A 9,642-nucleotide genomic window follows, 5' to 3' on the forward strand; every position below is an offset into this window, starting at 1 on the left:
AGAAGATTTGTAGCTCAGGTTGAAGTTCTGGATGTGAGTTTGCTCGCTGAGCTGGAAGGTTCGTTTTCAGACGTTTCGTCACCATACTAGGTAACATCATCAGTGAGCCTCCGACGAAGCGCTGGTGTTATGTCCCGCTTTCTATTTATCTGGTTAGGTTTCCTTGGGTTGGTGATGCCATTTCCTGCGTTGGTGATGTCATTTCCTGTTCTTTTTCTCAGGGGTTGGTAGATTGGCTCCAAATCAATGTGTTTGTTGATGGAGTTCCGGTTGGAATGCCATGCTTCTAGAATTCTCGTGCGTGTCTCTGTTTGGCTTGTCCTAGGATGGATGTGTTGTCGCAATCAAAGTGGTGTCCTTCCTCATCTGTATGTAAGGATACGAGTGATAGTGGGTCATGTCGTTTTGTGTCTAGTTGATGTTCATGTGTCCTGGTGGCTAGCTTTCTGCCAGTTTGTCCAATGTAGTGTTTGTCACAGTTCTTGCAAGGTATTTTGTAGATGACGTTTGTTTTATTTGTTGTCTGTATAGGGTCTTTTAAGTTCATTAGCTGCTGTTTTAGTGTGTTGGTGGGTTTGTGGGCTACCCTGATGCCAAGAGGTCCGAGTAGTCTGGCAGTCATTTCGGAAATGTCTTTGATGTAGGGGAGAGTGGTTATGGTTTCTGAGCCCGTTTTGTCTGTTTGGGTTTATTGCTGAGGAATCGGCGGACTGTGTTCATTGGGTACCTGTTCTTTTTGAATACGCTGTGTAGGTGATTTTCCTCTGCTCTGCGTAGTTCCTCTGTGCTGCAGTGTGTGGTGGCTCGTTGGAATAATGTTCTAATGCAGCTTCGTTTGTGGGTGTTGGGATGGTTGCTCCTGTAGTTCAGTATTTGGTCCGTATGTGTTGTTTTCCTGTAGACGCTGGTTTGAAGTTCCCCATTGGCTGTTCGCTCTACTGTGACATCTAGGAATGGCAGTTTGTTGTTGTTTTCCTCCTCTTTTGTGAATGTTATGCCAGTAAAGGGTGTTATTGATGGTCTTGAAGGTTTCCTCTAATTTGTTTTGTTTAGTGATGACAAAGGTGTCATCCACATAGCGGACCCAAAGTTTGAGTTGGATGCTTGGCAGCGCTGTTTGTTCGAGTCTCTGCATTACTGCCTCTGCTAAGAACCCTGATATCGGAGATCCCATGGGTGTACTGTTGGTTTGTCTCTAGGTTTTGTTATTGAAAGTGAAGTGGGTGGTGAGGCATAGGTCCACTAGCTTGGTGATGTTGTCCTTGCTGATGTGTTTGGTGGTGTCTGGTGTATGTGTCTTCGGTTCTTCTAATAGTGTAGTCAGTGTTTCTTTGGCCAGGTTGATGTTGATGGATGTGAACAGAAAGGATGAAATAATGGTCTCCTTTGACGTAACAGCTCTGTTCACATCCATGAACATCAACCTGGCCAAAGAAACACTGACTACACTATTACAAGAACTGAAGACACATACACCAGACACCACCAACCTCATCAGCAAGGACAACATCACCAAGCTAGTGGACCTATGCCTCACCACCCACTTCACTTTCAATAACAAAACCTAGAGACAAACCAACAGTACACCCATGGGATCCCCGATATCAGGGTTCTTAGCAGAGGCAGTAATGCAGAGACTCGAACAAACAGCGCTGCCAATCATCCAACCCAAACTTTGGGCCCGTTATGTGGATGACACCTTTGTCATCACTAAACAAAACAAATTAGAGGAAACCTTCAAGACCATCATTAACACCCTTTACTGGCATAACATTCACAAAAGAGGAGGAAAACAACAACAAACTGCCATTCCTAGATGTCACAGTAGAGCGAACAGCCAATGGGGAACTTCAAACCAGCGTCTACAGGAAAACAACACATACGGACCAAATACTGAACTACAGGAGCAACCATCCCAACACCCACAAACGAAGCTGCATTAGAACATTATTCCAACGAGCCACCACACACTGCAGCACAGAGGAACTACGCAGAGCAGAGGAAAATCACCTGTACAGCGTATTCAAAAAGAATGGGTACCCAATGAACACAGTCCGCCGATTCCTCAGCAATAAACCCAAACAAACAGACAAAACGGGCTCAGAAACCATAACCACTCTCCCCTACATCAAAGACGTTTCCGAAATGACTGCCAGACTACTCGGACCTCTTGGTATCAGGGTAGCCCACAAACCCACCAACACACTAAAACAGCAGCTAATGAACTTAAAAGACCCTATACAGACAACAAATAAAACAAACGTCATCTACAAAATACCTTGCAAGAACTGTGACAAACACTACATTGGACAAACTGGCAGAAAGCTAGCCACCAGGACACACGAACATCAACTAGCCACAAAACGACATGACCCACTATCACTCGTATCCTTACATACAGATGAGGAAGGACACCACTTTGTTTGGGACATCACATCCATCCTAGGACAAGCCAAACAGAGACACACACGAGAATTTCTAGAAGCATGGCATTCCAACCGGAACTCCATCAACAAACACATTGATTTGGAGCCAATCTACCATCCCCTGAGAAAAAGAACAGGAAATGACACCACCAATGCAGGAAATGGCATCACCAACCCAAGGAAACCCAACCAGATAAATAGAAAGCGGGACATAACACCAGCGCTTCGTCGGAGGCTCACTGATGATGTTACCTAGAATGGTGACGAAACGTCTGAAAACGAACCTTCCAGCTCAGCGAGCAAGCTCACATCCAGAATGTTTAAGAGTCATTGAGACAAGCAGGGAATAGATGGATATGGGCCATGGGTACGCTGATGGAATTATTGTTGGCACAGACATGGGGGTAAAAGGCTGTTCCTGTGTCGCACTGTCCTATGTTCAATATTCTTTAATTGCTTGGCTGGAATGTCTAGAATTCTCCACCCCCACAGGATTGTGGAAGCCAGGTCACTGTCAGTATTTAAATAGGAGGAAGAGAGACTTTTATATATCTGGGAGTTGAGACCTATGTTGAGGTGGCATGAGAGAGAGGTTGAGGCAAAGTGCTGATCAGCTATGACCTTACTGAATAGCAAGGCATGCTAGAAGGGCCAAATGGCTCCTGTTTCCGATGTTTCTATCAGCAACCCCTCTACCTTTTGCTCTGAGCACCCTCACTATCTGTTCCACTTGCTCCTCCTTTTCTTTTCTCAAGACCATAAGAAGCACAATTTTCAATCCCTCTTTAGTTCCAAACAAAGGCTTGCACTAGACATGAAACATTAGCTCTGTTTCTTTCTTGGCAGGGGGAGCTTTTGGCCTAGTGATATATTGCTAGAATATTAATCTGGTGACCCAGGCAAAGTTCTGGGCACTCGTGTTTGAATCCTGCCATGACAGGTCGTGGAATTTGGATTCAGTAAAAGTCTGGAATTAAACATCTAACGATGATCATATAATTATTGAAGACTGTCAGAAAAACAACATTGGACTCAATAATATGCTTTAACGAAAGAAACTGCCATCCTTACCTGGTCTGGCCTACATGTGACTCCAGACCCTCAGATAATGTGGTTGACTCTCAACTCCCCTCTAGGCAATTAGAGCTAGGCAATGAATGCTCCCCTAGCCAGCAACATCCACATCCTGCGAATTAATTTTTAGAAAATAATGGTGCCAGGCTTGTTGGGTTTCTCCAGCACTTTCGAATTTTATTTGAAACATGTGGAAGCTTCCCAGCTGTAAAAATTGGGAGAATAGATAACAAACTTTGAGGTAACATTTGTACTTCATAAATTTCCAGTTTACAGCAAAGATAGAGAGTAAGAAATTTGTTCCCATTTTTCGCACACACTTCGACCTCCAGAATGCCACTCATAGAATGTGAACATCGTTGTGGGGTGAACCACCAGACTCCATGTTTGCCATTACTCTACACTTAGCAAACGTTTACCAGAAGTATCCAGAGAAGATCAACGGTCGTTTGATATCAGGCAAATGCCTTGGAGCTCAATGATCCATGAGCTCCATTAATATTGTCCAGCAGAATACAGTTGGGACCAGGAAGAATCCTCCCATTAGTATAACCTAAAATCACAATGAACTAATCACACAGTATCAGTAAATTTGCATAGCCATAGGAATTGCTCGAACAATTGTTTCCCACAGATGTTTCAAGTTGAAAAAATCAGCAGTAGATAGTGTAATTAAGTACAAAGTAACATTTTTCTGACCTCAAGGTACCTTGACAAACTTGATGTTCATAAGTTCAACATTTATCCTGGAATGCAGCAAGCCTTGGAGAATGAGCAGAGGTCATGTAGAGCGGGAAGCTGCTGGATGAGGGAGGGGGAAGAAGGCCTGTAGCAGTATTTGTCAAAGGTCATAGGAAGCAATTCTCCACCATGAACCTTGCCAAGAACTGACTCATGAGACTTCTGCATTTTTCTCAGACCCTGTCACCTGTTGGAACTGCAGGTGCAACTCTGGAGCAGGGTAAGGGCGCATTCCTAATAGCAGTGAGGATATCATCTTGAATTATTACATATCCTGGCTCCTTCAGGATGCAGATGGAGATATTTGCAATATACCACTCTTTGCTATGCAAGGGACATTGCTGACTCTGTCCTACCAAACTGAGCTAATTGCATGTCCTTCCATCTTGCCAGACACAAAGTGGTTGAGTGGACGTAGAGACTTTTCAAAATAATGATTTTCACTGCAGGTACTTTGTTTTGTGGGTGCTGCATATCAATCCCCTCATCTGCTGGCAGGATGTGGAAGGGATTCCATTCCCTTAAAATCCAACTGGTGTGTAGCCGTAAGAAGAAAGTCATGCAGGCTAATATAATTATGGGGATAATAGTCATGATATCTTAGTTTTTATTAGCAGCTCACGGGAAGTGGTCATTATTTGGAAAGCCAACATTTATTGCCCACCCTTAACTGCCCTTGAGAAGGTGAGCTGTTGTCTTCGACCACTGCAGGTCATATGGTGTACGTACACCTACAGTTGTTGTCAGGGAAGAATTTCCAGGATGTTGATCCAGTAATGATGAATGGATGATGATATAATTCCAACCCTGGATAGTGTGTTAATTACAGGGATTTTTGTTCCCATTTAACATTCAGTATCAGCTGCTTTCTATTCATTTTTTGTTGAACCATCTAGCATTCAACCATATTCCATTCTAACATTTATTTGGAAGTCTAACACCTGGGATGCCTTAATCTATCCAGCTGGCCTACATAAACGATATTTAATTGTTTCATGACTTTATAAATATTGATCAACTCTATGCTTCTGTAAAATACAGGCATCCAACTCTGAGCCTGCCTGCACAACTCTGCTGCTGTAGATTACAAGGTAATTTAATGGTGTTTTTTGGCACCCTTATAAGTTTCTTCCTTCATACAAATGGATCAAAACTTATTGATACGTAGTCAAGGCCTTTAATTATAACAGTCCCACATTTGTGGTAGCAATGACAATTGATCATTTGGCAATGATCATCATCGACGACTATCTGAAACTGACAGCACCTTTTGAAATCTGGCACATGTGCAGTTCAATGTAGAGATTCGGAAGTCATTAGTGATTTTATGCCTGTGCAGAGGGTTCACTGCTAAGTTGTCCACTACACCCGTTATGTTGAATAAGGCATGTCTGGGATTTTCAAAACGCACTAGGGTTATAATTACATCTCAGCTGCCCACTGGTCCTGAAATTTTATAATGTATTAAAATGTCATATGTACTGCTCTTTGTTCTTTCAACTGAGTATCAAGAGATTCCACGTGCATTTTTATGGGATTGTTCATTATTTTATAGGTCCTATCTCAATCCGTACATATTTCTCATTCAGGTATTGTGCTGCCTGTAAAATTGGAAAGTGAAAGCTTTGCTGCTGTTATTTACTTCATTGCGAACTGTTTGCAATAAAACTGGTTGACTACTTACCCTGTTTGATGACACCAATGCTCCTGGAAGCCTGGAGGTCATACTCACCTGACACCACATTTAACTTGTCAATGGTATGAAGATGTTGTGTCATGCAGAAAACTGTGTGTTTGTCACTAATCTCAAAGAAATTGGTCACTAAGCCAATTATGTCCCTGTCACCGACAAAATACAGCCCAGGTAATTGTTCAAAGTGTGTAACAGAATCCTGAACAATTTAGTAACATCTTAGTGGCATTGATGATGGAGAGAGTTTGGTCCACAAGAACAATCTAATCTCTCTTTTATCGTACTGTACAGTATGAGGTTTCCGTGTATGTGAAATGGAATCTGACCCAGAAATAATCATGGAAATATTTCTTTGTTTGTAACTTGGTGTGTACAAAATTTATTCCCTTTGTTTCTACATTCACCTGTAAACTGAGATAAGGATTGTGTGTGTCTTTTCTCATTTCTGTGGATTGGTCAGTGGGCTTCTGTGGGATTAGTTCATGTTTATACACAAAGTTCCACAGTGATTTATCATTGCCTTCTGCAGGATGAATGACTGAGAGACTCTCCCATTCTTACTGCCTGCTATGATTGACCAGGTTAAAAACACACATTCCATGGTTAACAAAGACTGTAGTTTGACACAAACCCAGAGTTTCAAGACCAGATGTAGAAATACTGCTACCATGTCAGAAGACGCCTCAGTTGAAGATTAGCCACACCAATGCCTTTCTGAGGTGTGGAAGCAGATCATTGGTCTCATATCTCAAAGATAGGCACTTAGAATCAGCATAAAGCTATTGCAAACAAACAAGGATTCAATGCCTTAAAACTATTTCTAAAATAAACATCATTAATATCCCCATTCATTACTCTTTGGTACATTATTGCTACTGGAAGTAATAGATATGTTGCTAATGTAGTTACATCAAAGAGATAAAAATAGAATATTATAAAAAGAAGTATGCAATAAAATGTAAGAAATAAATTCTAAAAGCAATTAAGGCAGATCAAGTTGGCAGGAGAATTCTGTTTTCCTTAAATAGGATCAATAATTACCCCATTATCACCTTCATGTCTCTGCATTTTGCTTCTATTTACTGGCTCTCCTTTAGTAACTATAATCAGGGAAGCTGCTGTTTAAGTATAATGTTAACTGATGTATTTTTGTGTCGGTCTTTCTGTCTTTTGAAATCAAGTTACAGCATTTAGCTCAGTGGGAAATTCAATGCAACTTAAACAGAGGTGTAAATACAATGTGAACAACTTCCATGTATCAGTGGATTTCTTGTGGCGTTACCTATGGTGAACCTTGCGGACATTTTGGTATGAATATGGGCCTGCCAAGTTTCATCAGGAAGCCTATTTCATATTCCCATCAGGTGCAGAAATGAGTGATGTGAGAATTAAGAGAAAACAATCACTCATTTCTAACAAAATCAAACAGTAGGACTAGTTGATTGTGATAACCATGAGCAAATCAAACTGAAAGCAGCACCAATTCTCATTAACACAGCGTGGAGCTGGAGGAACACAGCAGGTCAGACAGCATCAGAGGAGCAGGAAAGTTGACATTTCGGGCCGGAACCTTTCTTCAGAAATGGCGAGGGGGAAGGGAGCTCAGAAATAAATAAAGAGAGGAGGGGTGGAGCTGAGGAAGGTAGGTGGGATGGTGATAGATGAGTGCAGGTTGGCAGTGGTAAGGATTGGTCAAGTGAGGCGGGAAGAGTGGATAGCTTCAAAATCTCCTCACCCCCGGCCTCATCCCGTGACTGACCCTCCCTCTCATCCCCCCCTCCTTGGCCTGACACAACCAGTCCATCTTCTGTCCCACCTATCGGCTCCTCCCAGCTCACTGTCGAATCCCTACCATCCCTGCCTGTGCTCACCTATCACCATCCCACCTTCTGTCCCCATCCCTACCCCTCCTCTCTCGATTTCAGAGCTCCCTTCTCCCTCCTCCATTTCTGAAGAAGGGTCCTGACCCAAAACATCAACGTTCCTGCCCCTCTGGTACTCACTGGCCTGCTGTGCTCCTCCAGCTCCACACTATGTTATCTCTGACTCCAGCGTTGGTAGTTCTTACTATCACCGATTCTCAGTAGCTGTAAATATCTCATTTTCAGGAATATTGTTTTGATCTCTTATATCGGCCAGGGAACAAAAACCTGGGTTGCCAAGTATGAATATTTCAAATGCTTTATGTCTGACTTTATGGTACCAAAATAGGACCAGACATAGGAGGGAAATGAAAAAAATGGTGGAGTGACATTGGTGGAAATTCATTATCCTTTTCTGTAATCATTTTGTGTAAAGGGCTATAGGGCAGGAAGATTACCTGCCCCAATAGAAAGGTCAAAGAATTAACATAAACGCGCAGAAAGAAAAAAAATTTTAAAAACTGTAATGCTTAGAAATGACCATGTCGCTCATACTGGGGCACTGTTCTGAAGTATACAAAACAAGCCATACTAGTATGCATCATTCATAAGTTTTACTTGTTTTCTTTCTGGGATGGGAAGGCCTGGTTGACCCCTACTGAGTGAGAAGAAGCAGAAACAGCAATGGAGGCAGGACAGAAGGCTTCAAATCTGATTGTAAGGCTTAAGGATGGCATTAGAATGAAGTCAACATGGAGGGAGGTTGTAGAAGTAGTTTGTGACTTCAGAGAAGGGCCAAATAATGGGCAGGCAATTATATTGATGCTGCGAAAATGATGGTAGAGGCAAAAGCCTCAGTAGGTTCACTGCAGAGTCATATTGCCTTGCGTCCACACTTGGTCTGCCAATTGAGATGGCTGTTGTCTAAGGTAATACTTTTGAAAAGGATTAATACATTTAACTCATGCAATCTGATGACATCATAGAACTTTGTCTGATAAAAGGCAGACACCTTATAATCTTAAAGGAGGTGGCACTGTTATGTCAGATCTCCCAATAGACATAGTGGCAATGCACGCTTCACATATCTAATTTGAGCCAGCTTGCAAACATACAAAAACTACATCTTTTTTAAGAAAAGGACCTTTTCTTGTTAGACTTAATGGTTTTCCCTGACAACTTAGACCCAGTAGGCTCTGTAAGCCCAATCAAAAGATGATGGTGGTATCTACCCAACTATATGTTGACAATGGTTGGCATTGTATTTGCATATGATAAGGACAGACCTTGCTCCAGGGCATAATGGGGCCTGCAGTGGTACAGTCCAGATTCCTGGTAGTTTTGCAACAGAGGCAGGATATCATTGGCAATAGGTATATGTCCTACTGTTCACTTCTGACATGAAAATTTGACTGTTTAGCCTTGAAGACAGCATAAACTGGCAGGAGCTGGAGTCAGTTATTTAATGTCTCATGCATGCTCCATTACTGAAGGCAATCATGGCTGATCCTATCAGTGCCTTAGCTCACCTTTCCTGACTGCCCCCTATAGCCATCGATAGATGAGTGTAATAACCATTTTCTGTTCACAAGTTGCAATTGATAACACTGTGCATTTAAGGAAGAATGATTCATTCTTATGGTGACTAAGCTTCCAATTATATTTTCAAAAGTGCAAACGTATTCCAACTCAAGTTCTGATATGCCTATTCCACATTGTTTCAAAGCACACTGCTGATCTATTGGCTTCGCTACATGTTTGTCGAATGCAGCAAGATTTTCTGAACCAAGTTGAGCAATGGAATATGATGCTGAAGAAGGAAAGGATGATTGATCAGGAGATGATC

Source organism: Stegostoma tigrinum, chromosome 17 (assembly GCF_030684315.1).
Source record: "Stegostoma tigrinum isolate sSteTig4 chromosome 17, sSteTig4.hap1, whole genome shotgun sequence".
NCBI lineage: Eukaryota > Metazoa > Chordata > Chondrichthyes > Orectolobiformes > Stegostomatidae > Stegostoma > Stegostoma tigrinum.